This window comes from Sceloporus occidentalis, unplaced genomic scaffold, assembly GCF_023333645.1.
Source record: "Sceloporus occidentalis isolate IW3139 unplaced genomic scaffold, rSceOcc1.0.p SCAF_42, whole genome shotgun sequence".
NCBI lineage: Eukaryota > Metazoa > Chordata > Lepidosauria > Squamata > Phrynosomatidae > Sceloporus > Sceloporus occidentalis.
In genome coordinates, this window is record NW_028317022.1 from 2,263,980 (window position 1) to 2,288,477 (window position 24,498).

Below are 24,498 nucleotides of genomic sequence, written 5' to 3' on the forward strand. Positions count from 1 at the left end.
ACCAATCCACACACATACACCAATCCACACACATACCAATGCACTCATATACTAATCCACACACATATACTAATCCACACACATATACTAATCCACACACATATACTAATCCACACACATATACTAATCCACACACATACCAATCCACACACATACCAATCCACACACACATACCAATCCACACACACATACCAATCCACACACATACACCAATCCACACACATACACCAATCCACACACATACACCAATCCACTCTCACTGTATGCTTTCCTACCTTTCCTCTTTTCTCCTTACAGCTCCTTTTCCTGCTCTTCGCTCCTCTTCTTCTTCAGTTCTTCTGTCTTCTTCCGAGGGCACGGGGTTCAGAGGGCACGGACAGCGGTGGGCGCGGCTTCAGTGTTGTGCGCCGGGATCTGACAACAAACCCCGGCGCACAACAGCTGTTGCCGCGCGGATCGCAAGGGAGCGGTATCGGAGGTCTTTAACAGACCTCCGGCTCCCTTGAGTGATTTTAAGCCGGGTTCAAGGGAGCCGGTGGTCTGTTAAAGACCTCCGATACCGCTCCCTTGCAAGTTGGCACCCCCCTGATGAGCGGCACCCGGTGCGGACCGCCCCCCCCGCCCCCCGCTAGGTACGCTACTGCATCCTTGTGTTCCGAAAGCATCTTTCGGAACACATGGATCTCCTGAGGCAAAAACACCCGGCGGGCCGTAGTTTGAGGACCCCTGGTCTAGAGCCTGGTGGTTAATGTTTTTTTGATACAGTACAATATTTTCATACAACATGGACAGGTTTGGGGGAAGATGGCAAACATTTTGCACACTGCAGGTAAAGGCATGCAACCTGATTTATAAAAGTGGGAAATATGTTCTAAATGAACAGCAAAATGCATATAAATAATAATTAATTTACCATTGCATTAAAAATACTATTTACCATAGTTATGGTAGGTTGGAGAGTGGGCATATATATTTTCTACCTAAGGTAGGGGCTTTTAAGAAAAGTATTTCGTTTATTTGACTTGGTTTTGAATATAGGCAAACATAATGGGGTGGTATTTTTTCAAATTTATTTTTACTGATATGCGATAGGATGCCCTAAAGGAGATATTTGTGAAAAGCTATTTGTGAAAAGCTTAACTTGTCCTAAGAAAAAAAAATATGTAGGTGTTACATACCTGCAATCCGGGCCACCTCTTCGACATCTTTTCAAGGAAGTCATTGCCCTCTGATGGCCACCTATGTTCATAGTGCTAGTCCTCAGTGTGCGTTATCTTGTCTTTTGTGTTTTACCTCAGCTTGCTCCTCGACCGCGTTGACTCTCTGGTATCCTGACCTAGGCATGTTCTTGTTGATTATAATTTCTGGTGCACCATTGTATTCTGCCTGACTCCGGTGTCTCCGACCTTGCTGTGCGTGACAGTAGGATTTCCTAGTTAAAGTGTAAGATGTGAATAGGATTGTCACCTAAATGTATGTGAAGGAAAACCCTGAAAATTGGCCCAGCCCAGGTGTGTGTGGGGGGGAATGTGCACCAAAGGGTAACCACACAGCAGTTTATCCCAAAAATGCTGTTACAGCTTTCTATGTGAGTTGAATTGAGGATTCCAGTGCAATATTCGCTAATGGCTCATGAGAAATTAAAGAAAAAATGCATGATGCTAATGCTGAAAACTTTACATCTTACTAAGTCAACAATTATGCATTATATAAAAATATTTATAGCAAAAATGGTGAAACATGGTTGTTAGAGCTGAATTCAACTAGGGATTTACCTTAGATGTGAGTGTTCTCTTTTAAAGATATTGATAAGGTAACTTCAGGACAGGGCTGGGAAAAAATGTATGTTTTATACAAAAAGCTATACTCAATGTAAAGTTACATGGAACTTTTCATAGAATCAACAATTTCCGTATGCTTTGCTACTTTTGTTATTATTCTAATACTTTGATGGCTAGGACAGTTAAAAAAAAGCCAAAAACAGGGCAGCTACACATATGCATTAATCCAGTGACTTGCTAAAGGTTGCTACTTTGAAATGGCACTAGAGGTTCCCCAAAAAATAATTGACGATTCGCGTAGACAACTTCCGCTGCAGCCTGGGAGGAGGTGCGGCTACCAGCGGGGGTTGTCTGCGTCCATCGCGCAGACCTTCCTCGGCTGTCAGAGATCACAGGGAACTCTGATCTCTGACAGCCGGGGAAAGTCTTCAAAAGTGCCACCTGGAGCAATTGCCCCACTCTGCTCCATGGTAGGACCGGCCCTGCCAGCAGTCCCAAGTGGTTGGAGGATGCCATACATCCTCTATTGACTATAATTGAGGTCAGCCCCTCCTGTGAAAGCAGAGTTGGGGAACGGTATTTCATCTACCATCCTTTTTAAAACTCACAAGCAGTATAAATTAATGAATCTGTGAGTTTCCTATTTTAATTAGGATGTATCAACTCAACTCTGCTGCAATCAAAGGGATGCACTTTCATGCAAATGTAAATTGGCAATAGTCAGTATGTAACTTTAGCCCAAATTGTCTGTGTTTGCTACCACATACTGTATATTCACATGTTACAGATTCCTCTATCACAGATATCCATTGGAAATACAAGAGTAGGTACCAACAAAATATGCTGGTTAGAATTTGGTTAGACTTCAGAAATAATTCTTTACATATGTCAAATATTGATCACGTGTAATGTTTCAGTAAATCCTTAAATATTTATATGTTGTTTCTATATGAATAAACCTTTAAAGAAAAGCATAAAACTATAGATAGTCTAACACAGTGAGTGCACTTAAGGTTTTGTCAAGTAATTAAGCAACTTGGAGTGCCAATCACATATGAGATACATGGTTGACTGTGCTACATAGGCCAAACCCATGTTTAATGCAACTTTCATAATGAATCTCAACCAAGATTGTGTCAACCAAGAGCAAGTCTGGTACACCAGAGGTATGAAAATGATGACATAGCTGGTATATATTATGACCTATAAACTAGACTTGTGCATTCGTCTTCGGGCGAACATGAAAACGAACACGAAGAGTGCGTTTTCGTGTTCGTTCCGAAGACATGAAGAAGAGAAGACAGTGCCGGTAAAACGTAGGCGAAGACGAAGACTCACACACGAAGAATCTTCGCCTTCGTCTACTATTCTCCCCGGTCCCTTCCCCATCTAACTTACCTTATCTTCACAGCATCGCGGGAGTTGACTGAAGTGGAAATCCGCAGGTTCGTCGTCGGGGGTTACAGGGCAGTGTGAGTGAGCCTATTGGTCACCTGCAGGGTCTTCCTCTGGCATCAACCAATTGGTTGATGCCAGAGGAAGACTCTGCAGGTGACCAATAGGGCTCACTCGCACGGCCTTTTTAACTCCTGATTTCCGCTCCCGTTAACCCCTGCGATGCTGCGTTGGATAACGGGAGCAGAAATCCGTAGGGTAAAGGGCTGTGCAAGCGACCAATAGGCTCACTCGCACGGCCCTTTACCACTAGTTGCTAGGCAGAAAAAAAAAATCAACCTGGGACCCTGCTGCAACAGTTAAAAGTCCGTGCCAGCGACCAACAAAGTCGCTGGTACGGACATTTACCTGACACAGCAGGGACACCAGTGGTCTCCCCGCTGTGTCAGTTAAATGTCAGTGCCAGCGACCAACAAAGTCGCCGGTACGGACATTTAACTTAGCATAAATAACTTACTATAACTTCGGACACAATGCTGCCCTCTGTTGGTTTTACATTAAGTAGCATATGCTTGAAATCCAAAGTTATTATGCTACTCAGTGTAAAACCAACAGAGGGCAGCATTCTGTCCGAAGATATATTAGCCATATGTGGCAGTGTGTTCATTTTCATTTATTAATTATTTAAATAAAATATATCCCCATGATCTGCTGGTCTCCCCGCTGCAACAGTTAAATGTCCGCACTCGCGGACATTAATTCTGTCGAACTTGAAAACTCTTTTTTTCTATTTATTTGGGGGTTTTTTTGTATTAAACTGTTAGACGAAAGCATCATGGGAATGTATTTTATTTGAATAAATGCAAATGAGCTCACTGCCACAGATGGCTAATATATGTTCGGACAGAATGCTGCCCTCTGTTGGTTTTACATTAAGTTGCATAATAACTTTGGATTTCTTTCAAGCATATGGAACAATGCTACTTAATGTAAAACCAACAGAGGGCAGCATTCTGTCTGAACATATATTAGCCATATATGTTCTGACAGAATGCTGCCCTCTGTTGGTTTTACATTAAGTAGCATTGTTCCATATGCTTGAAATCCAGTTATTTATTATGCTACTTAATGTAAAACCAACAGAGGGCAGCATTCTGTCCGAAGACATATGGCTAATATATGTTCGGACAGAATGCTGCCCTCTGTTGGTTTTACATTAAGTAGCATTGTTCCATATGCTTGAAATCCAGTTATTTATTATGCTACTTAATGTAAAACCAACAGAGGGCAGCATTCTGTCCGAAGACATATGGCTAATTTATGTTCGGACAGAATGCTGCCCTCTGTTGGTTTTACATTAAGTAGCATTGTTCCATATGCTTGAAAGAAATCCAGTTATTATGCTACTTAATGTAAAACCAACAGAGGGCAGCATTCTGTCCGAACATATATTAGCCATATGTGGCAGTGTGCTCATTTGCATTTATTCAAATAAAATATATTCCCATGATCCTTTCGTGTAATGGTTTAATACAAAAAAACCCCAAAATTAATAGAAAAAAAGAGTTTGCAAGTTCGACAGAATTAATGTCTGCGAGTGCGGACATTTAACTGTTGCAGCGGTGAGACCAGCGGATCATGGGGATATATTTTATTTAAATAATTAATAGATGAAAATGAACACACTGCCACATATGGCTAATATATCTTCGGACAGAATGCTGCCCTCTGTTGGTTTTACTCTGAGTAGCATAATATTCTGCCCGAGAATATATTAGCTATATATGGTAGTGAGCTCATTGGTCCCCAGCAGGAGGCCCCCTGCTGGCGACCAATAGAGTTGCAGCAGAGCTGCTGCGGTACGCGTTAACCCCGTATTAACCCCTTAACCGGAAAAAACGAAGAAAAAAACGAATATTCGCCCGAAGAGAAGACAGGAACGGGCGAATATTCGCGGAATACAAAGATTTTTTTTTTGACGAAGACGAGCACGAAGACGAAGAGCCCCCTGGTGCCCAAGTCTACTATAAACCACGTCAATTACATGGGCGCCTTAAAAAAACCTATATGTATACACAACTATATATATCTGATTAAATTACTAAGGGGTGCTGATGCTTCCAGTTAACAAATTTTTTTGTTTTTACAAATAGCTTTGATACATACAGTGAAATATACTGTATACAGAACATCTCCTTGTTTCCAATAGAATTATTTTTTGAGTGATGACAACGATTAGGAATTTTAAGGTTCTTTAAAAGTTTTTAAAGAATGTCCTCAAGGGACACTAATGGCAAAAACAAATAGTCAGCATTTAGATTCTTCTCCTATTAATTCAAGTTGTTTTAATTCTGGTTTTCAATTAGTTAGAAAATGTTAATTTTCCCCATGGGATGCTCCTTTTCTTGCTGGTCTTGAATGGATGCTATAGTTTTGGAGTAAGTTGTTAAACGAGAGACTATTTAACAAGTTCATTTCACTAGAATAGATTTTGAAGGGTCTGAATGAGATTGTTTCTTTTGGTTGATTAACACAATATTTTAGCTTCTTTTAACAAATTAAAGGGCTGAAGTGCAGGCAGCAAAATAGATTTTTCTAGATGTTGAAATTGATTCTGTAAAAGTGGACTTTAGACAACCACGGAAAAAATTAGCTAGGCTTAAACTTTAATTTAAGTTTTTTTTTCTGTGAAGCACAGTCTCTATTAGGTCTCTTACATTTTTATTCCAGAGTTTCTCCAGTGGCAAGCAATCTGTTCATAGCCATTTATAGGCAATTACATGAATTTCGAGAGCGCATTGTGCAGGTCAATGTTCTTCTGACTATTGGCCAACTTCTGAGTTAATGAACCTTGGTGTCAGGTCAGTTAAACCTAACTATGTCACGGAGCTGGCTAGTCCGACCGACAACCTCCGCTGTCTTGTGCTCCCTTAGCCTGGGACAACACACTTTCCCCGGTTCCCCAGTCACTAGCCGAGACTCAGTGTAGGGTAAAACCAAATGAAGACTGCTTTATTTTGGACACACAGGGCTGGATATATCCATCAAAACACACATTTACATAAAATAAGATATTGGGACACAAACCACCCCCCTTAATCTGCCTCCCAGAGACAACAGGGGCAGTAACGAGATTAACAATACAATGGGGGGCAGACTGATTTATACAACATTAAACTGAAACAATGGCAGTCACTCCCTGGTTGCAGATCCTGGCTGTCTGATGGAGATAATCCCCTCAGCAAGTGATGAGATGATACTGCTGGGGGTAGCCACAAAAGTCTTTACAAACCCAGGGCCCATAGTCAATAGGGAGGAGGCTGGCAGTTAGGCCTTTCCAGTGGTCCCAGTGATGGAGGGTTCCGTCACAAACTATACTACTGACCTCCACCCATTTACATTTACAACAAAACATCTTATAATAGGCATGGACCAAATCCAATGGTTTCCCTTACCTTCCATCCTATGCCTGATAGAATGATCGTTAAATATTTGGGAAAAGTCATATAGGAGCATATATGCCTCATTTAAAAATAAAAAATAGTAAAACTTTTGCATTTACATACAATGCAATAGGGGCTAATTGAAGTTAATGGATCTAACTGCATAGGCGTATATTTTTTGCTCAGGAGTATTTGGATGGCCCCTTTCTCTGTGCCTTTTTTTAAAAGGTTTTTTTGTTTTATTTTAACCTCCACCCAAAGGGTAGAGGGAGCATAGATATGAACTTTTACAGGACATTTAACTCCACCATGCAACTGGTCATGGAATAGACAGGACAAGATCTGTTCCTCCCATGGGATATTTTATTACAAATTCAACCTTATGTTCAGGGGATGAAATGAGTATATTGTTGTGGCCTTTACACTACAAGGTACTACCCCTAGCCCTACTGCACACAAGGTAGAGGAAGGGTATATTAACCTATTGCTCATTTTGCATTATTTATTGTGGATCTGTCAGGACTCGGGTGATCAGGTCAGGTAGGAGCCCATGCGCAGGGGATACTTGGGGTTCAGTATGTAACCCACGGTGCATGATTATGCAAACAAAGACACCACAAACAGAAATCCAGGTAATGCAGTATTTTTCATGTATATAACAGGACCAGCAAATAAGGGTAATATAGTCTAAGCAAGTAACCGGACATATGGCAAAATAAAATACAGGTAATAAGTCTTTTGGCAGGGAGCCCGCTTGGAAGGGCACGACAGACAGAGAGCCCGCTTGGAAGGGCGCAACAGACAGAGAGCCCGCTTGGAAGGGCACGAAAGGCACACAGCCCGCTTGGAAGGGCACGACAGACAGAGAGCCCGCTTGGAAGGGCACGACAGACAGAGAGCCCGCTTGGAAGGGCACGACAGACAGAGAGCCCGCTTGGAAGGGTACAAAAGGCACACAGCCCGCTTGGAAGGGTACGAAAGGCACACAGCCCGCTTGGAAGGGTACGAAAGGCACACAGCCCGCTTGGAAGGGTACGAAAGGCACACAGCCCGCTTGGAAGGACACAAAGCAGGGAGTCCACTTGGAAGGACACAATAGCAGGGAGTCCACTTGGAAGGACACAATAGCAGGGAGTCCACTTGGAAGGACACAATAGCAGGGAGTCCACTTGGAAGGACACAATAGCAGGGAACCAGGAACAGTACAGGTGCAGAGCCACAGCAGGAAGGTCCATAGACTTCAATACAAAGGCCCTGACTAAAGGGCAGGGCAGGTTCATAAAGGCAGGGTAATCCAGGTAATAAGGCCCAGCTGGATGTAGACTAGGGCTCAACCCAGGTAACAAGGCACACCTGAGTTCTGAGTGCTCCAGAGGGTGGAGGGTGGCCACTAGTGGTTGCAGATGTAAACACCACAGGTATTAAAAAAGCCATGGTTCAGGCAGCGAAAAATTGGTTCCTGACAGGATCATGTTTATCGGCTTGTACCTCGTTGACCCTTTTTCCCGGTTTCCTGACCTTCAGATGTCCAAATGTATCTACCACAACTCTCTGACCTGCAATGTGTCTGCCAATCCCTTTTAAGTCACTTGTGGTCACTCTTACTCACGGATGTGCTCAGTCCACTTCTGGCTCCCTCTAGTGTGTCTAGTGTCAATCTCGGCTCATTTGGGCTCCTCCAACACTAAGATTAAGTCTCGACCTAATATCTTATGTAGTAGCACTCTGTTCCCTCTAGTGATTACTAAATCGATCACTCAGGGGACGTTTCTGTAATGAGGTGGCTCTGCTGTCGGCTTAGCAGCCAATGTCCAGTCTTCCCCTCCCAGAAGTCTTGCAAGTTTAAAAGTAACCTCAAAAATCTGTTCCTTAGCCTAAAAATTAGGTCAATACTTGACTCTCGGATACTTTGGTATAGTTGGTCGACCCAATAACGGCAAGGTTCCCAGGCCCTATGTCTGCAAAATGACTTATATAGATATTTTATAAATTTTTACAATAAATAATATTTTTGATTGACTATGGTGGTGATATATCATTTTGAATTATAATTTTTGGCGTGATCTGAAAAGATTTAGGATCAGAGATAAAATATAGGGTATCTCTTTGTATCAATATTGTGGATGTGGGCCTACAATAATTGATAGCGTCAGCATTTTGCATATGTGATAGACTGTTGGTTTTGCCTATTTTATCTCATTAATATCCCTAACAGTGTGATTTACTCTTTGTACTGCTGCTGGACAAAACGTTTTATGTGAAACATGCTTTGTTTTCACACACTAGTAAGCATATCTTTGTTTTTCTATTAAACCTTTTTTTGTCCGTTTTTACATTGTTTTTTTGCCCTATATTTCCTTCTCTAGGTGAAATATCACCTACATTCGTCTGAATGATAAGTTGAGCATGCAGTTTTTCAGCCAGCAATCAACATGGGTGGTCTAGAGCCATTTGTCTCACAGATACGCTTCCAACATTAGAACCGTGTATTACTCTTTACTTGTGATATATTATGTCTATGTGTTTAGAATGCAATGTCATAAAAGTCCCTGTTGGGACATTGAAACATGTCTTAAAACATGTCTAATCACTTTTGGCATTTCAGACAGCTAACTCTTCAGCTCAGTCAAATGTTTTTCCTTTGAGTATTAAGCATGTATGTGTGTGATCTGCTCTGTATGGATTGCTACTTGATGCTTAAATTTCAAAACTAGCAGCAGCTGTCATGAACTAGTAGACTGGAGAGAGATGTTTCATAATTATATTGGGTATGTCACAGTGAGTGATTTAGCCTACACATCTAAATTGCAAGTACGAAGGAGCAGCAAATTATGTGAAATCACCAAATGAGTGATTTAAGCTTTTTTGCAGATTGTCAGTTAAGCATCACATACAAAATATATTATGAAAGACAGCCACTGAAGAAAAAAAATAAACTTATTTAATAAAGTAAAATGTCCTCAGATGTTGAGGTTAGGACAGTATCACATATTCTATTCTCCACCCTTGAGTTTTTTAATGCGCTTATCCACATTAAACTTCAATTACCACAGCTCAGACCATTTTTCCAGTTTACCTAAAACATTTGCCATTTGCCATGCCTCAGGGAACATCAACCCGGTTGCAAATCTTTGTGTCATCACCAAAGACATACCTTACCATCAAGACCTTTTGCAATATCACTAATACAAATATTAAAGAGAATGGGTCCAAGTAGAGATCCCTGAGGCACCCTACTGGTAACAAGACCTTGCTCTGAATATTCTCCATTGACTACATCCCATCAGCCAGTGCCTAATCAGTTCAACAATATTGGGATCTAAACTCAGATATATCAGTTTATTGATAAGTCTTCTATGTGGGGCTGTGTCAAAAGCCCATGTGAAATCTAGGTATGCAATGTCTGCTGCACCACCTTGATCAATTATTTTAGTCACCCAATCAAAAAATCAATAAGATTAGTATGGCACAATCTTCCAGAAGTAAACCCATGCTGTTTTTTATCTTGAAACCCATGTGATTTTAGATATTTAACAATCCTATTTAATATAGTTTCCATTAATTCCCCCACTACTGATACAAAACGTACAGGCTTGTAATTGCCAGGCTCTTCCCTACTTTCTTGTGAATAAGCACAGCCTTTTTTCAATCTTCTGCAACCAATCCCGTTAACAATGATTGGTTAAAGAAGCTCCTTTAATAACTTTGCGTGAATCTCAACTGGCTCCATGGACTTATTCCTCTTTACTTTAGACAGCTGAAGTAGAACCTCTTTCTCGATAAACTCATATGTATCAAATGACTTTTTGTCATTTTTATGTATCAAATAGTCTTTTTTTTCCTAACTGAGGTCGCTTACCTTCATTTTCATCTGTAAAAACTGAACAAAGGTAAAGATAAAGAGGAAAGATGAGATAAATAGAAAGGGGAGAGGTAAATAAAAAGAGATAAGAGCTATAATGAAAAAAGAGAAAGAGGGAAAGTGGATGAGAGACAAAAAGAAATAGGAGAGAAAAACAGAAAAGGGAGAGATAAATGAAGTAAATAGAAAGATAAAGTTAAAGGGATGGGGAGATAAAAAGAACCAAAAAAGATATGAGGTTTGATGTAGGAGAATTTGAAGCAGAAGGTGGTAGTAGATAAACAGATCCCCTATACAAAAGCAGAAGCACAAGGGTGCAAATAAATAAGGCAGGTGGCAATCGATCAAATGTCAGTATAGTAAGTAGGGGTCAAGAGCAAAGGCAATCAGGGTAATGAACGAGGCAAACAAGAGGTCAAATACTGGGTAATCCAAAGAAGACACTCTAGTGCAGCAAGGAGGTTAAATCTGGAAACTGCAATCTGAGGACACACAGGAACAATGTGCAAGAAGTATGTTGGATTTTTATAATTCAAAGCCCAAAAGTATAGTTAAAATTATACGATTTATTTGCTTAAGAGAGTTTAATTGGATGCTTTCAAGAACAAGTTGTTAGGTCCCTTCCTCAGGCATTATTGACGTTAAAACAGAATTTCCTAAATACAAAAGCACAGATCACAGGTTTACAAAGAGGTAAAATAAAGGTATTGGATAATTTACTTAATATTAAATTAGCAGGACTAACGGAGATCTAATCGATAGGTACAGTTCAGTCAGAGCATCTTTGATCAGTTTACTCCCTGGTTAGAGAGGCCATAAAACCCCTTGACACATGCCAGATCCACGAAGGTGTCAAATATTAGCAGGAATAAATTGGTTGTAGTTAAGTCAATGTTTGTGAGCGGATTATTGATTTGTAATGTTATAATGGGAGATTAATTCTCTGTCTTTATTAAAGCCAGTGAGTAGGGCATTAAACCGGCATATCAGTTTGACCTTACATATTTTTCTCTCCCTCTTTTATAACATTCCATTTTAAATACATAGACATTAATATGTAGGTGGTCCCCCTTTGCAACCATAACATCTTTCAGGAAGATTTTCCATAAGATTTTGGAGTGTTTCTGTCGGAATTTTTGCACATTTGTGAGGTCATTTGTGAGAGCATTTGTGAGGTCAGGCAATGATGTTAGACAAGAAAGCCTGGCTTGCAATCCCTGTTCCACTTCATCCCAAAGGTGTTTGATGAGGTTCTGTGTGGGCCAGTCTAGTCCTTCCACACCAAACACAGTCATGCTGGAATGAATAGAAAAGGATTATGTTGTCCCAAATTACAACATAACATTAATATTTTTCATGTTTTACCTCTGTGAATGCCCATTATTCTATTATTTGTAGAAATTACCACCTATAGAAATTATAAAATCAACAACTGGTTTATACCAAAACTTAGTGACTGCATATTTATCGATTTCCATTGCATATTTATCGATTGCATTGTTTTTCCCACATGAATTAATTATCTGTGTCAATTATTTCTTATATTAGAAGATGTCCAACATCAAATTTAAACATACTTTTTTTTCTGTTCAGTTGAAATATCTAAAAGATGTAATGAAACATGTAACCACATTTAAAAAAAAAGGTGAAAGAATACCACATTTCATTGTTGGGCAACTAATGGTCCCCAGGCAAGATTCCCTGGACCATTTCACAACCTGCAGCCTAACTGAAACACTCATGATGTCAATTTATATTCTAAAGTTGCATGTTGGGGGCACGGGAAGTGGCCATGGCTTTCAGTGAAACAACTCCACAGCAAGTCCAGGACCAAAACCATAGTGAACCAAACACACATGACAAAGGTTATGCAATTTACACAGTGCATCATACAATACATACAATTAAAGGGTATGACAAAACTAAAATTGACAGACTAAAATAAACTGATACATCAGCTAAAAAGGAACTGCTTGAAAGGTTACAATCATCATGCCCACCGCTTTTGTTCAGAACAAACAACCAATGAAAAAAGGCAGATAAACCACATAATTAAATAATAAGTTGTAATGTTTTAAGTGGAGGTACTGGGAGGGATATATTACAGCTGTGACGATAATTGAAAAATAAATAGAACAAAAAATATACAAAGGTCAGATGAACATCAGGTTTTTATATAGAGTAGCTAACTACCTGTTGCAAAGGCTTACAGGCATGTGACTCATGTATTTGTGTGTTATTAAACCCACATGCTAGCCATAATTTCACATAAAATACTTATCGGATCTTTTTGCCAAGATTTTACTGCATGTGAACCAGTAAATGGATCCTTTAGTTACTGAACTTAGAGAAAAAAAATACTTCTGTCTCATTTTTCTACTCACCCTGGTTGTCTCTACTGACAGCATATTTCCTATGCATGTGCTTTAGGGCTCACATTCAAATCAATGAAAATAGTAACATCAAGTTACATGTAAGATAGCAAAATGCTGAGACCGGCTGCATCTGCTGTCAGTCATTTCAATTGGAGCTCTACAGTACACGTGCAGAAATCATGCGGTAAAATGCATGATTTCACGCAAAATAGACTTCGATATGTATCATAAAATACTTTTTGAGACTATATTGTCTGGACTTTAAGGAAGATATCTATTAAAAAATTTACTTTTGACTGCATAGTTACTTTAAATCATTATATATTCACTAACTTTGGGAGCTTACCTGAAGATTTTAAGCACAATTTAATTTTATTGTGCTGATGAGATATCATCTGTGCTCCCTGCCGGATTATAACAGCAATATTCACGTAAGTGGTATATCAATAATGACTGCCAACGATTCATTATTTGGATTGCAGCTTTTGTGAGCAGCTGGTAATATAGCTTTGTGTTTGCTGGCATTATTCTTCTTCCCAAATTTAATCTTCTTTACTCTAGGAAGCAGCTATTATTAATGCCATGAATCTTTCTTATTGCCCTGGAAAGCTTAACCAATGTTAGCAAATCCATAGGCTAACCTTTTTGGTCGAGAAGGCCGAGCTGTAAGAGAGTGATGTATTTGTTAATTTCAAAATATGAATTGTGTAAAGTTCTGAAATCTCAAAATTATTATTTTAAAACTGCTGTGCAAATATATGTACAAAGAATTGACACTGTTACCGTCATAAGAAGTAATGTATTCATTTAATTTAATGTATTGTCAATGTTTTGGTTTCCTCTTGCAACCTTTATCAAGGCCGTACACATATTAACTAGACTTGGGCACCAGGGGGCTCTTCGTGCTCGTCTTCGGGGGAAAAAAAAATCTTCGTATTCCGCGAATATTCGCCAGTTCCTGTCTTCTCTTCGGGCGAATATTCGTGCTCGTTTGATCTTCGTTTCCCTCCCGGTTGCCTAGCAGGGGTTAATACGGGGTTAACAACAGATCGAAGCAGCAGCAGCTGCCGTGAAGGTACGTGTGTGCAACTCTATTGGTAGTTTCGGCAGGGGGCTGGTCTGGCATCAACAAGTGAATTGCAGAACGCACTTCATTCGTTGATGGCAGGCGAGCCCCCTGCCGAAACGACCAATAGAGTTGCCTCCTTTTTATCATACACAGTCACACATCCATAGATGTTTAATAAAAGAATAGGGATTATTTTACATTTTTAAATTGATTTTGGACCACTTGTAATACATGCCTAACAGTTGCTACCTATTTACAATGGCATACTTTGCAACCACCCAACTTTTACTGGGCAGGACTGGAAAAAAGCAGGACTGTCCACCAAAATCTTGGGTGTGTTGGCAGGTATGCGGATGGAAAAATGAACTAAAAAATAGCTTAGGGTTAATGTACGGCAGGGGCGTATCTAGAGTATTTGGCACCTGGGGTGGATCCTGTATGTGGCACCCCCCCCACACACACTTTAAAACTGCATAGCTTCTACCGTTATATACCGGCGCAGACACTGAAGGTGGTACAGCATAACACTTACTGTTATCATTATATACTGAGGCAGACATTGATGGTGGTACAGCATAACACTTATCACTATATACTGAGGCAGACATTGACGGTTGTACAGCATAACACCTACCACTATATACTGAGGCAGACAATGACGGTGGTACAACATAACACCTATCACTATATACTGAGGCACACATTGACGGTGGTACAGCGTAATCCCTATCACTATACATTGAGCCAGACATTGACAATAGTTCAGTATAACTCCTATCACTATATACTAAGCCAAACATTGATGTGGTGTAGGCCTACCACTTCATTAGTAGTAGGGATGCACCGAAACGAATTCTGGACTGAAACCGAAAATGCAGCATTTACCTGGCCGAAACTGAATATGGCCCCCCCACACCATAAAAAAAAAATCTAACACTTTTATTTCAAGTAAGTAACACAGCAAAATAGGACAAAACAATTAAATAACAATATTAATATATATATATATATATATATATATATATATGATTGTTAACAGCAATAACATTTCTATCATGCCCAGGCATACCCAGATTCCAGGATGTACTCGCAGACTTGGCATGATAGGAGTATGATTGCCCTATCTACCCCTTCTCACTCCCTTCTCCCTATCTACCCCCTATCCCCCCGTCTCACTCCCTTCTCCCTATCTACCCCCTCCTAACTATCTACCCTCTCCCACTTTGAGGTTCACTTACCTTTCAGGAGTCCTGCGGTGGGGGTGCAAGGCCTCTGTCTCCCAGCTCTGCCACTGTATGGAACAGTATAGAGTGATGGGAGTTATGATGTACTAGAGCATAATTATATAATGAAAAATACATTGGAAATGGTACAGCATAACACCCATCACTCTCACACACTTACCAATCCGCACATATACCAATCCACACACATACCAATCCACACATATACACTAATCCACACATATATACCAACCCACACACATACCAATCCACACATATACACATTTTAATCCACACATACCAATCCACACATACCAATCCACACATATACAAATCAACTGTCACTCACTGAATGCTTTCCTACCTTTCCTCTTTTCTCCTTACAGCTTCTTTTCCTCCTCTTCTTCAGTTCTTCTGTCTTCTTCCGGGTCAGAGGGCACGGACGGCAGTGGGCGCGGCTTCAGTGTTGTGCGCCGGGATCTGACAACAAATCCCGGCGCACAGCAGCTGTTGCCGTGCGGATCGCAAGGGAGCGATATCGGAGGTCTTTAACAGACCTCCGGCTCCCTTGAGTGGTTTTAAGCCGGGTTCAAGGCTTGAACCCGGCTTAAAATCACTCAAGGGAGCCAGAGGTCTGCTAAAGACCTCCGATACCGCTCCCTTTCGAGCCTGCTCCTCCAGCGGCAGACATTACTGTCCGTCTCTGGAGGGGTGCCTCCCCCGCTAGGTACACTACTGATGTACGGTTATGTTTAAGATTAGTAGCAGATTTAGATTTAGGTTTGGTTAAAGATGTATTATGTCTAAATAATAATTTAATTTTAATGGTTTTTTTAAAAAAAATTAGGGGTTTATTTAAATGTATTTTAAAGTTAGATTTATTATTTAGTACTTTATTATATTTATTTAATGTTTATACTAGTGCTACCTACCAAGCTATAACTACCAATGTGTATTTGCATACCTAGTTTAGCTAAATTAGATGGGACAGGACTGGAAAAAAGCAGGACTATCCCTGAAAAAGTTGGGTCTGTTGGCAGGTATGTGGATGGAAAAATGTTATAGGATGAAGTGTGAGTTATAGCGTTAATGCTAGTGAGTGTAGAAGTGAAGGCCAGGACAAATAACAAGAGGAAAGGTCCTTGTGATTTGTGCATTGTACGTGTGTGTTGTGTGTTATGTGTTATGTCACTGTGTTATATGTGTTATATGTGTTATGTGTGTTATGTGTTATGTCACTGTGTTATGTCACTGTGTTATTTGTGTTATTGTGTGTGTTATGTTTGGTTGGTTGTGTATCAGAAGAAAAAAATAATGAAATGGAAATGAAAAAGGAAATGGAAAAGGCGAATGAGTGGGCAATTGGCGACCCACTCACCTGTTTCACCCCAGAGCAAAGCATCCAAACACTGTCAGTCTTAGACGTTTGGCAGCAGACTTCCAGAACTCAGACACAAGGCCCTAGCGTAAGCTGGCTACTCCGGCGGAGGTAGCAAGCGTTGCCACACCGCAAACAGACGCAGCCAGGGGGTAGAAACTGCCCTTACCATTAGAGACATTTTGGGCATGACTCTAGCCAGGAAGCGAACTGGCAGAGAAGAGATGCTGGCACCACCAGCAGCATTGAAAAATGGGAAAGGCGAATGAGTGGGCAATTGGCGACCCACTCACCTGTTTCACCCCAGGGCAAAGCACCCAAACACTGTCAGTCTTAGACGTTTGGCAGCAGACTTCCAGAGCTCAGACACTAGGCCCTAGCGTAAGCTGGCCACTCCGGAGGAGGTAGCAGGCGTTGCCACACCGCAAACAGAGGCAGCCAGGGGGGAGAAACTGCCCTTACAATTAGGGACATTTGAGGCATGACACTAGCCAGGAAGTGAACTGGCAGAGAAGAGACCATGGCACCACCACCAGCAGCAGAATTGGGAAAAAGCGAATGAGTGGGCAATTGACGACCCGCTCACCTGTTTCACCCCAGAGCAAAGCATCTAAACACTGTCAGCCCTTGGCGTTTGGGAGCGGACTTACAGAACTCAGACACTAGGCCCTAGCGTAAATTGGCTACACAGGCATTGCCACACCACAAACACGTGCAACCAGGGGGAGAAACTACCTTAAACATTAGAGAGAAAAAAAATTAACTTTCCAAGCTAAGAGCTGGGTAACCCAACTTGGGCAGATTGAATTTAAGAAAGGCAATCTGCTCCATCAGATGAGGTGCCATGCGTGAGCGCTGTGGACTCATAGAAAACACGCGCTCACTTTGAGCAGTGGTTGGCGGACATGATAGAAGCTGCTGCGCAACCCATGAGAGTGCAGGCCACACACTCTTCTTTTCATCCCAGTAGCTAAGAGGATCAACATTAGGCGCAGAAGGAACTTCACAGAGGTAAAGTTTGACCATTTCAGCAGCACTACTCTCCTTTCTGCTGCTAGCTCTGTCAGATGATCCAACTATACTCCCAAGTGCCTCTTCCCAAAACGCAGCTGCTCCGCTCAGCTGTGTTGTGCTGCTTGTGGCACTGTTGCTGATGCTGCTGCTAGGAATAGCAGACCACATCATCTCTTCCTCCTCCTGCACCTCTCCCTCCTCGGACAGCATTCCTATTTTACGCTGCCAGTCATGCACCTTGTTGACCAATTGCTCCCGGTAGCTACTGAGAACATTAAATTTCAAAGCTATCTTTCCCTTAATTCTTGGATCGCAAAGGCACGCTAGCATCATTTCGGGACTCTCTTCCATGCATTTGCGAAGGTGTACTTTTAGCAGATCCTTCAGCTTCCTGACTATGGCTGCTACGTCACCTTGAACAGCCTCACGGTTTTCAAGGAACACATCCATCTTGCTGCCTAGATGGGAGAACACTGGGATTACCTGAGCCAGACTGGCAGTGTTTGAGCTTAAATTTTCTGTGGCATCCCTGAATGGTTTAAGGACTGCCACTAGCTGGGCGATCACTTTCCAATCCTCCCTATTCAATGGAGATGTAATCCCAATATTGTGCTCTGAGGCAAGATTATGGATTGCCCTCTGCTGCTCCAAAATCCTCTCCAGCATGTCTAAAGTGGAGTTCCACCGTGTACTGACATCCTGACGTAGGCAGTGTACGGGAAGACCTGACCTCTCTTGCTCTTCCCTCAAAAGTTGGCTAGCCTTAACACTATGGTGAAAGTGCCCAGCGATCTTTCTGCAGCGGGACAGAACTACTGCTGCCACATTAGTTCCTTCTGACATTGCTGCCTTCACTACAAGATGGATGATGTGGGCTGCACAGCGCACACCAACAATATGACCATCTCGCAGCGCTTTCACCATATTGGCACCTCCGTCAGTTACCACAAAACCAACTTCAACATTGGTGCCCGCCTCTGCTCCCACCCAAAGGCTAAACATTTTCCTCATTGCATGCAGAATATTTTGGGAAGTGTGCTTTTCAACCATCACTTCTGCATGGAGAAGGAAAGATCGGTAGCCTGCTGCAGCAGCTTCCTTAGACACACCGGGCTGCCACCAGTGTGCTGTCAAAGAAAGAAAGGCATGCTGACCACTAGGTGCACTCCACAAATCTGTAGTGAAATGAACACACTGACCAGCAGCCTAGGAAAGCTCCTCTTTCACTGCTGCAACACAGGACCGATACAATGAGTGGACAATGTTCCCGCTGAAAGTGGAACGTGACGGAACTGTATATTGTGGAGCCACAGCCGCCATCAATTGTTTGAAAGGCTCCCCTTCGATCATAGAGAAGGATGCCCCTCCAACAGCAATAAACTGACCAATCAGTCGCGTTACTTTATTGGCCTGCTGTTTGGGCATTGACCTTTTGGATTGGAATGCCACAAATTGTTCCAGGGTGGGCTGGACATGCAGTGCTCCAACCTGCCTTGGTCTCTGGCTGCCAGCACTAGCTGCTGCTGCTGCTGATGCTGCTGCTATTGGCTCAGAAGAAGCAGCTGTTGGGGTTTTTCCACGGCCACCAGCTATGCTGCCTGCACTAAGTTTTACTTCTGCATCTTTCCCCAATAGCACAGCGTTGTGTTGAGTGCTGAGGTGATGCTTCATGCTAGCACTGGTAAAATGGCCAGACACTTTCCCTCTGCTTATTAGCTTCCCACAATGTTTGCACTTTCCATAGCGCTCTTCTTCAACATTTTCAAAGTGCTCCCAAATTGGGGCGTGCATAGCCTTGGAGTGTGCCTTGGGTGCTGCTTCTACTGCTCGGGGTGGATGAACAGAGGCAGAACTAGTGGTGGTGGGACTGGTGGTAACAGTACTGGCCATAGTGGGACTGCTAATTGCTTTAGCTTTAGATTTGCTAGGTTTTGCTGCTGCTGGTGGTGGTGATGGTGATGATCGTAGCGGAGAAGGTGGAGGCTCAGGGGAAAATTGTGCACTAGTCATTTGGACACTGCTCCCTGAGGAATCTGATTCCTGACCACTCATCTCCTTTACTTCCTCTGGCTCATAGTCTAGTTCTTCATTAGCACTTGGCCTCTCAGTCTCAGGCTCCTCTGCTACCTCGCTAGGTGGAGTTCCACTATGTGTAGCCCTCTCTCTAACTGTCTTTACAAAAATTTTGTAAGGACTTGGTGGCTTGCTAGAGGTACTAGGAGGACATGGCGTGGCGGTACCGGTGGGAACAGTAGGCGCAGCACTAGTGGTGGTAGAGGCGGTAGAGGTGGGGGGGGTGGTGGTGGTGGTTTTCCCTACAAAGGAATGTGATCGCTTTGGTTTGGGACCCCTCTGAGTCTTGCTGGTAATTTGGCTCTGCTTGGTACCTTGCATGCTGCTCGTGGATGGGGAAGATGCTGCTTGGGGCAAAAGGCACTTCTTTTTACTCACTGGGCTAGTAGAAGTACTAGTTGTGCTACCCTTTAACTTTGAACGTGCTTCTGGTGCTTTAGGCTTTCCGTAAAAAACCATAGAGCTTGTGGGCCTAGCCGCACTACTACTGCCTGCTTTTGGTGCCTTTCCTTTACTTGATGATCCTTCAAGCAATGCTTCCCCAAATGATAAGCGAGTGCTTGGCCTACTTGGCCGACTAGACTGACGCAAAGGCTGCATCTTAGAACTGGTGGTGGTGCTGGTGGTGCTGGTGGTGGTGGTAGATGGAGCTTGTCCCTCCTTAGTCCCAAAAGGAGGATCCATTTCAAATTTTGTGTTGTGTGTGTAGTGTAGTGTTTAAAAAAACTTTAAAAAAAAAAGGGGGGGTAAAAAAATTAAAGACTGAATTTACACGAGCCTATCCTACTACTATGCTAAACCTAAAGCTATATTAGTATTCTAGTCTAACTCTAGGGAGACGCTCTCAAGCCCACTAAGCTAAAGTGAGGTTAAGTTATATATAATATTATATTATTAATAGATTAGAATTACTTATATTAGGGATTATAGATAGACTATAGTTTATGAATTAGAAAGAATTACTTATATATATTATAGATTATGAATTAGAATTTATATTATATAATATATTATAGATTAAGAAGATTAAAGATTAGAATTATTTTAGTACTACAGCTAGTAGCTTGGAGCTTTGTTTAGTAAAGTAGTTGTCGTCACACAGTCAATTTTTCTTGAAAAGAAATTAGAAATAAAATAAAATGTCACAGCAAAACAGTTAGCTTCACTGCTTGCTGAAACACACAGCACTTATGCAGCTGCACTCACTAGCCCAACAAGTTCACTTCACTGATGGACTGAGGTGAGCAAAACACTAAGGGTACTTTTAATAAAATTGAAATAAAATGTAAAATAAATGAGAAAATCTTTGCAAAACAGTTAACATCACTGCTTGCTGATCAAAAAAGAACACAGCACTTATGTGGCTGCACTCACTAGCACAACAAGTTCACTTCACTGATGGACTGAGGTGAGCAAAATAAATGAAATAAAATGAAAGATTATTAATTAAGAAAAATTGACTTGGTCTCTTGCTGTTGCTAAAACAAAGCACAAACTATAGAGCTGCAGCACCAGTAGTAATTAATTAATATTATTACTTTTATTTATAGCTAGTTTAATTAACTATTAAGATAAGAATTATAGAATTATTGATATTAATTAATGATTTTAGATTAGACACTAGTAGATGTCTTGAATGTCTACAGTACACTCTACACTAGTATACTATTACTAACTATAGTATATATAACTGACAAAAATATATATAATTTTATAATGTATTCAATTATTAATTATTAATATAACTGATTTTAGATTAGACACTAGATGTCTTGAATGTCTACAGTACACTCTACACTAGTATACTATAGTATATAATATATATATGACTGACAAATATATATATATAATATTATAATGTACTATTAAATTATTATATATTCTATTAAATTATTATTTATAAATTCTATTATTTAATTTATTTAAGCAGGACAGGCAGTAGGCACTAGTGCCAGCCCAGGGCAAGGGCACCCCAGTGCCACTGAGGCACTGGGTGCACTGTCAACTCAACAGCACTATACACTACAGTTGATGACAAATTAAATAAAAAAAATTTAAATTAATCAAATTATTATTATTAAATATATTAAGTAGAACTGAAGTGAGGATGAAGTACTCTGTGAGAAATGGCAGGCTAAGGCTTACCAGTCTCACACAGAACAGAACAATCTCTCTCTGTAACGCTCGGATGCAGCACAGCAGTGTTGCCAAAGCAGTCACAGCAAAAAATGAATGGATCTCTCAGGCAAGCTCTGGTCTTATTAAGGAGCCTTCAGAATTAAAAAAACAGCAGCACAGGCATTGGACGAGACCCTTAGCGTGACATCACAAGAGTGAGCTGATTGGACAGATGAGGATCAGCTCACTCCTGTTTGAAATTTTGGCGGCTGCGCAGCAAAAACGAAGACGATCACGAAGAATCTTCGATTCTTCGTGGTTGTGAGTCTTCGTCTTCTCCTACGTTTTGCCGGCACTGTATTCTCTTCGACGTGTCTTCGGAACGAACAAAAAAAACGGCCTCTTCGTGCTCGTTTTCATGTTCGCCAGTAGACGAATGCGCAAGTCTAATATTAACAAACCAATGGAAGGACACAGTAGGGCCAGATGTACATATCAGGTTCTACTAGACAAAAAAAGATAGTGTATAAATAGCATTTATTGTGCTAAGTAGTAAAAGTGGAGTAATTGTTAGCATTTGCTAATAAGTAGCACCTGTTAGATTTATTGGGCTCAGAATGCTTAACACATGTACCCACTTTGAACCTTAACCACATTTTCTGGGAATGCTGCCAAAAATTCCTTGTTTAAGCTTGTATGACCCCAGGTAAAGCAACATCTTGTAATTGCTGACAAGTATTACAGAAGAAATGTGTGAGAGGGAGAGAACTCATCTATAGCAAACAAATAAATTAAATAAAAAACATTTTTGGCAGTTTTTCCATTTGTTTTTGTTGGTTTTATCAGGATCACCCTAGTTTTTGGATATAATGTTAATCTCTCCATCTGTTACTGATCCAAAGTGAGGTCAACTAGACATTTTATAGCCCTACAAAAAAAGCATGTCAGTGATACAGGGCTGACATATCGATATACCATATATTATATACAATGGTTGTTATTTGCTTTTCCTTTTGAGATGTTTTGTAGGACTATTGAAATTATAAAACACATCCTTTTTTTTCTTTTCATATCACAAAAGGATGTTGTTTCCCTTGGAATTGTTTTGTTTTCTTGCATTCCAATGACATCTTGTTAGTCTAGCGAGTTAGACTGGTAGGTAGGTACATAGGTAGATGGATTTTTTTTTCTAGGTAGTATTATAATGTATTGTGTTCCAGTTAAATTATTTTAATATATTAAATAAAATATTTTAGTTGATCTTTCCCTGGAATTTAGGTCTGGTAAACTGGTGCATTTTCCTTTTTATACCTATTACAGGAATAATTGTTTGTCTTTTGAAAAGTACAAAGAATATGTAATTTGGATATTATTAGGTTTTTTCCTGGATAGGCAGTCATTTCCATTCTCTGTAGAGTTTATATAACACACAGGAAAAAAGCTCTTCAATAAATTGTATTTTTCCTCCCTAAATCATGTAAGTAGTGAAAAACAATAAGTTGCTTTTGCAATAAGTTGCACCCCTCCGGCAATTATAATTTTACAGAAAAGTATCAAAACCAGACATTAATTGATGAGCTAAGGGAAGAAATGCAAAGAAAAAGGTATAAAGAGAATCTTAAGGCTCCACGTCACAAAATCCAACAAAAATCTGTACAACAGCTAAAGCCTTAAAAGTCCTGTCATTTTTTTGTTTTAGTTGGCCTTACCAGTACATGAAAAAAACGATACAACCTTTTAAAAAGGTTTATGTAAGACCATGAGACAGTATGTGGCAACTCCAAAGTGGCACGAATAGTGACACAAAGTGACCTGAGGTATCATTTTTATGCATTTACATAAAAAAAGCAAGTCAAATTTGCTCATGCATAAACATTACATTTGCTGAAGTTAAATTGTCATAAACACATGTGCGACTTTAAAACAAAGTGGTTGTTCGCATAGGTGTGATATACAGACCCCTGGACAAGCAGAGGAGCTTGATCATCTGCCATTTGAAGAAATAACTTAGATGTCAGTAAAAAGTGAGGTTACTGTTAGGGAATTTCATCTCCCTAATATAGACTGGAAAAAAAACAAACATCTGGCTCAGCCAGGGGAAGAGAAATCATAATTTTTTACAGGGGTTCTTTGATGGCCTGGACAACTTTAGATGGAGTTCAAGAGAAATTCAATTACCGTATTTGCTCGATTATAAGACAAGGTTTTTTCAGGAGCAAATGCTTCTGAGTCCCCGGTGCTTAGTCCGGGCAGCATGTAGAGCTCTACGCGATTCGTGTACACAACTTCCACGCAGATCTTCCCAGGCTGTCAGAGATCAGAGTTCCCCCCTGATCTCTGACAGCCAGGGAAGGTCTGCGCGATGGACGCAGACAACCCCCGCTTCTAGCCGCACCTCCTCCCGACTGCAGCGGAAGTTGTCTACGCGAATCTCGTAGAGCTCTACATGCTGCCCGGACTACACACCGGGGACTCAGAAGCTCCGGTAAGTTTGGAGGAGGGAGGGGGAGGGAGTGTTAAATGGGGGGCATAAGGCATTTCTGGAAGCAGAGTGCTCTGTGAAATGCCTTTTAACCCCCTTAATGCCACTCTGCCTCCTGAAATGCCTTATACCCCCCTATATGCCACTCTGCCCCATAATATGCCTTTTAACCCCCTAAATGCCAGAGTGGCATATAGGGGTATAAGGCAATTCTGGAGGCAGAGTGGCAGATAGGGGGTCAAAAGGCATATCATGGGGCACAGTGGCATTTAGAAAGTTAAAGGG